We start from the raw sequence: 6,008 nt of genomic DNA, 5'->3' as shown, positions 1-6,008 counted from the left end.
GAAGATTGTCTCTATTTGTTTCAATAAAAGCCATGTCATCAGCGCAGGTAGGTGTACCGACAAAAATATTTCCAGTATTTAAGCCTAAAGAGTTTCTTTCTAGTTCTAAGAGTAGATCTTGTACAATGATTTTGTAGAGATGAGTTGATAAAATTCCACCTTGTCGTACGCCTTAGTGGACAGGAAATTTTCGCTAAGATCGCCTTGCCATTGTGCTTTTGTTGTCAAATTATAGAATATAGATCTTTAATCACCAGCCATAGAAAAGAGGGAATATTTGAGTCTAATAATTTATCTAGAATAATGTCATGCTGTACCACGCCAAAGGCTGATTTGACATCCAAGAAACCCATATACAATTCACTGTTTTTCCTTGTTTGATCATATTTTGATTCAGATATAATGAAGCTGGAGATAAGAGGAATTAGGCCTTTAGTGAAGCCAAACTGTAAATCCGTAATATTTTGAAGATTGAGTTTTGGTAAAATGCAGTATTCGAAAACTTTTCCTAGAACTGGGGTCACTGTGATACCCCTGTTACTGTTTACATCAGAAGGATCCTTGTCCTTTTTTAATACAGGGAAGAGAATTCCAGTTTTAAAGGTACCTGTAGTCCTTAGAGTTTCTATTATATTGTTGAAAAGTTTAGTTAGATAAGGTGCTATTTCATTTTTGCAAAATTTGAGATGTTCAGCACATAGTCCAAATTCGTCAATACTTTTATACATATTTAATTCTTCGATAGCTTTTATTATATCAACAGCTGTAAAATAATTGGAAGGTATTTCCTGGTCTTCAAAAGTTTTCATCATTTCTTTTTGACGGATTGTGCATACATTTACATATAGATCATCGTATTGTTCAGGTTTTGGAGCACTTAAATCATCATAATAGCTTGCAAAAGCTTTCCTTTGGTCTTTAGCCAGAAACAGATATTCATTCTTTTCAGTTTTTATACAATTTATTGCTGATTGAGAGTTGTCGCCCATATTTCTTCTGATGATTCTGTGGAACATTTGTGAGCTAGAGGTGTTCATAATTTGGCTATGAATGGTATTTCTGTCGATAGCTTGTTCCATTCGTTGGCGTTGCCGAAGCTTTTTTATAGGTCTTTAATTCAAATGATAACGGATGTCCTGTTGGTTTGCCCAACTCTGCCCATTTGTTGTAGAGAATTTTACACATCTTAAGTAAGACTGTAACTTCAGGAGAAGCCTTCCATTTTGGGCCTTTCAGCTGTGTAATTTTGGACGGAATAGACTGTTTTTGAGCATTTATAAGTGAATTTGAGATAATGTCTATTTGTTGATCAATTTCCAGTGTTGGAAGATCCTTATGAAGCAACTCATTTAGGATTGTTTCCCTATATTTCTCTTCGTCCCTTTTTTCCCATAAAACTGTCATTTTTGTGATTTTCTTTTGACTTGTATTGTGGACAAGAAGAGGAATGCTGATATTTGTTTGTAGGATGACTGCACAATGTGCTGAAGTGTTGGCATAGGATTTGTCTAGAATACAGTACTTTTTAGATAAATTATTCCTGTTGGAAAGAATACAATCAATCTGTGAGGATCCACATGGTGAGCATGATGGAAGAAGGTAGGTTGATTGCCTATATCGGGTCGATAAAGAGAAACTTCCTGGACAAACTCCCTGAACAATCTATCATGTTTGTTTGTTCTAGTCTGAAGTAGGGTCCCATTAAGATCACCAGCTAGAATTATAACATATTTTGATTGATATTTTTCAATGATGTCGAAAATTATATCCAGGCATTCAGAGTATTGTGTTTCAGAGTTAGTATTTATTGTAGGCATATATGCATTGATGATTCAGAGCATAGGTTCGGTTGCTATAGTTATAGCAATGATTCGTTCATTTCCTACCTCCAGTTTCTTAATTCTGCTCGACCATTGTCTGGGCCACAAGATTGAAACACCAGCTTGTCCTCTTGGTGCTTTAAAATTTGAAATAGTTTCATTGACATCATGGCATCTAGTAAAATTTTCCAAAGATAGGATTAAATTTGACATAGTTTGTTTTTGAAATTCCCAAAGAAAGTGTTTTTTGAGGCACATAATTATATTTTGAAGATCCAGAGTGTGTAGGTATTGATGATTTGACTTGATGCCTTCAATATTGCAAGAAAGAATATTTATAGCCTGGTAGACCTCAGTATTTCCCTTTGATCTTGAGGATGTTTGAGAAAGCTGGTTTGACGAAAAGGATGAGCAGAGTTCTCTTTAGTATTGTCGTTTGATTTTGCTTGTACATTTGAGTCAAGAGAGAGTTCATTTGATTTCGTATCATCTAAACTTGGTGTGAATGACGAATCCTAAGAGATAACATTTGTAGAAGAGTGAGAGACTGATTCATCATGAATTATGGTTGTGTCTAAGTTTCGGTATTTGAGGACGATTGTAATGACGTTTTGTTTCCTATAGTTGGTGTAGGGAGGAGTGCAGGACGACACGTCGTGGATAATCCCAGTGTTGGCTGATCTGACTTCCCTAACCTTTCATTTGTAGGAAATTGTTCAGTTGCACATAGTTTTTCAGACTTTTGATGAACATTATGCCGAACTTGGTTAGTTTGGTGATCTGAAAATTTGTGTTGAGAAGAAAAATCCATAAGGTGAGAATTATTTGGCACACCGGAAGACTTATTTTGTGAAAATTGTGAATGAGATTGTTGTTGAGAATTATTCACATGAGATCTTGGTTGTCTTGTTTGACTTTTAGAATGTGAGAACGGAAATTGTCTAACAGGTGGTCCATGTTGTGGATAGATGTGTGGCTGTGGGTGTTGTACCCGATCGTGCAAACCACTAATGTGCGTATGGTTAGCTGTTGGATGAGCCGTATGGACGTTGTTTGGATGTTGTCCATTTCTATAGTTATAGGCTGGCGGTTGAAACTGATGAGGAACGAATTGATGCTGATTATAGGCGGGAAAAGATGGGATAGGGTGCATATGTATGTGGCTAGCTGGAAAGTGGCTAAATGGTGATACTGGATGTTGAAAATGGTTTAACGGTGGTGGACCCCAATGCAAGTTTGATGGATGTGCCGACATTGGGTAGGTTGGTCTTGCTTGCATTGCAAGCTGTGTTGTTAGAGCTGTATTAATACACATATTTTGAACCATTTGTGTTTCGAGCATTCTGATCCTTTGATCCATTAGTTCCTCTCTAATTTTTTGTTGACAACACGTGTTTTGGTTGTGTTGGCTTTCATTTTGACCATATGGGTTAGAACTTTGCTTTTGAATTCTAATAGTATCAGTATTTAGCTGAAGAGGATTGGAATTTGAAGAGTTTATAGCCAGACTTTTCCCTACATTTTTAAGTTGATTAATTTCATTTTCTAAATTGAGAATTCTTGTCTTTTGATTAATTACAATATCTTCCTTTTCATCTTTCGTTTTATAAGCTCTTTTTGTAGTTATAAGTTTATTTACCTCTAAATTAATGGCAGTATTGATCTGATTGTGGTTCTGGGAAACCAGTGTCAGATGTTGTTGACGAAGGGAAATCAGGGCAGCTCGTCGTGGGTGAGCCCACTGTTGGCTGACCCAACTCCCCTTTAGTGTCATTAGAAGATTGATTTGCTAAAGAGTTTGGCACCAACTGTTTCTCTGTATTGGAAGACTGTTCAATTGCATTTGATAATATAGAATTTTTATGTATATCCTCATTATCTTTGACGATTTGACAGAAAGTCTCATTTGAGTTACGGTCTTCATATAATAAGTCATTGTTGCAGAGCATACAAATAAATTCCTCCCCCTGAATGCTATTTAGGTTTGTTTTGTCGTTGTTTATGCCTGTGCATTCAAAATGGAGCCAGTAGTTACATTTGTCACAAGCTATACCCTCCTCGACAACGAACTCGGAGCACATGGGGCAAATTTCGGTTAGAGGCTTAGATACGGACGAGTCATTTAACAGAGCAGGTTTTGGAGAACCGGTAGAAATGTCCAATGTTTGTGTGGAGATGGTGGAGGGGAGAGTGCAAGGCAACACGTCGTGGATGTTCCCACCTTTGGTTGCCTCGACTTCCCTTTCAGAATGGATGAAGCAGAGTTTCCCAAATTTTGTTCTTTATCGTTATAATTAGCACTCATCTCCTCCATGTAGTTAGAGATTGCATTGTTTAAAATGTCGAGAGAATCAAAATGTTTGCTTATGTAAGCACAGAGATACAAATAACTCAACTCTACTGCAATTTACGTTTATAAGGCTAGTTGTATTGTAGACATTTACTACATATTTCAGTTGTGAGCCAATTTGACCGTTATTTTTACGGTTGAATATACGGTAACAGTGATCTACAGTAATGTGAGTTGAATCAAGATTTTTCTGCTCTTTAACTGCCAAATTGCTGTTGAAATTTTCGGAAGTAAAATGAGATAATAGATAGTTTTTTGTTGATTCGAAAGCTGCTGTGGAGAATTCAATTACAATGTTTTTGCCTGGTTTCATTTCGTATTTAATATGTTGCTTTTGGCATTTGTCCTGTTTTTTGTCCAAAGCTTTTGAGCGGTTGAGAGAGTATTTTTTACTTCTAGTAGATATATTGTCTAAAGTTACATCTTTGGGGTTGCTTAAGTGATGTGACCCCTTTAGCGAGCCTGTAAGAGTTTTTATTTTGATAATGTTGAAATCATATCCATATTTAAAGATGTAGAAATAAATAAATCAGGTATATAATTGTTAGTTGATAACAGTTGTGTTTGATGACGGAGTGAATAACCTGTCGTGGATGATGTTTTGTGAAAAACACCATAACACTTTTTCAGGCCTGAATAATTATTGGATGCCTTGGATGAGTTTTGTGAATATACAATGTGTAAATGTTTTGTGCACTAAATCAATAAATTATTGTGTAGACGACGAAAAAAATCTAAAATTTTCTTTCGAATCTTCCTCTCATTATTTTCTTGCGACCATGCTCTTTCATTCACAACCGTGTTTGACGAAGAAAAGTCCGTGATTCTAATTTCGCGCCTCTCCGACTTAGATTTAATTATAAAATCATAACTTCCGGTTTCTACACAATTCCAAAAAACCTACAGCTTTAGATTAGAAATGCAAAAGCTGCATTATTATGAAAAGTATTAGGGTTGAACCACAGTCCTTTAATTGGGGCCAAATGAATTAAATAATTAACTAAACTGTCATGAATTAATTAAGAAAAAAAGCTCCAGTGATTAGCCTATCGATTTGATTGATTCCCATCAGACTCTGTTTCCAATTATTTATGTTAATGATAAACAATATGTCGGACAGGAATCGAAATCAACATGTTACTTTGATGAAATAAGGATGATTTAACAAGAGATTCTAACAAAATGTAGTCCAAACTACAGCAATGGTAAGAGAAAATGAAGTTGGATTTATTGTCTTCACTAGTTTTAACCTCGGTTTGAAAAGAACTGTCAGAAGTAGAGCTGATTGTGTTTCTAGTCAAAATAGAATTAATTCTAAATCCACATTTTTTAACATATTCATCTTCGTTTATATTACTTTTATAAGCACTCAAACTTACGAGTGATCTCGGAAAAACATATGGATCGGAAGTTTGCTGCAATAAATACTCTTGTGATGAGCTTTCAGATTTTTTTTTCTAGTCTTCCCTATCCATACTTTAGACATTTTAAATCAATTGAAAACAATGCTGTCAGTAGATATTTAATCATAATGATTTCTTTACTAAACACAGTCATCATGGTGATTGGCTTTCTATACAGCAATTTCGGCTTTTTGATTTGAAATGAACAAAATCATGAATTCCTGAAGTTGTTAAGAAACTTTTGAATTACAGTTCTTTTATACCATAACCATTTCATATTATGATTCATACATTTTGTACCGTAACAAAATTTGTAAAATATATGTACCATATGGAAGACCGATATGTACAAATATGCCATTTGTTACTCTATATGGGCCCTTGCAATAATGCCTAAGGGGGATAAGGGGTAGGAACCCCCTTTTAGTTTGACAA

At 35.3% G+C, this 6,008-nt stretch overlaps 1 protein-coding gene across 1 annotated transcript in view; it reads left to right on the top strand.

Moving 5' to 3' along the window:
* The first annotated feature begins 5,050 nt into the window (after nucleotides 1–5,050).
* Nucleotides 5,051–6,008, top strand: part of LOC127731744 (uncharacterized) — a 43,913-nt gene continuing 42,955 nt past the window's right edge. The window contains exon 1 of the mRNA XM_052240579.1: nucleotides 5,051–5,375. The gene's annotated coding sequence lies outside the window, so the exon portion shown is untranslated. The remainder of the gene's footprint in view (nucleotides 5,376–6,008) is intronic.

This window comes from Mytilus californianus, unplaced genomic scaffold (genome assembly GCF_021869535.1).
Source record: "Mytilus californianus isolate M0D057914Y unplaced genomic scaffold, xbMytCali1.0.p SCAF_20, whole genome shotgun sequence".
NCBI classification, from domain to species: Eukaryota; Metazoa; Mollusca; class Bivalvia; order Mytilida; family Mytilidae; genus Mytilus; species Mytilus californianus.
This window is presented reverse-complemented; position numbering and strand designations above follow the sequence as displayed.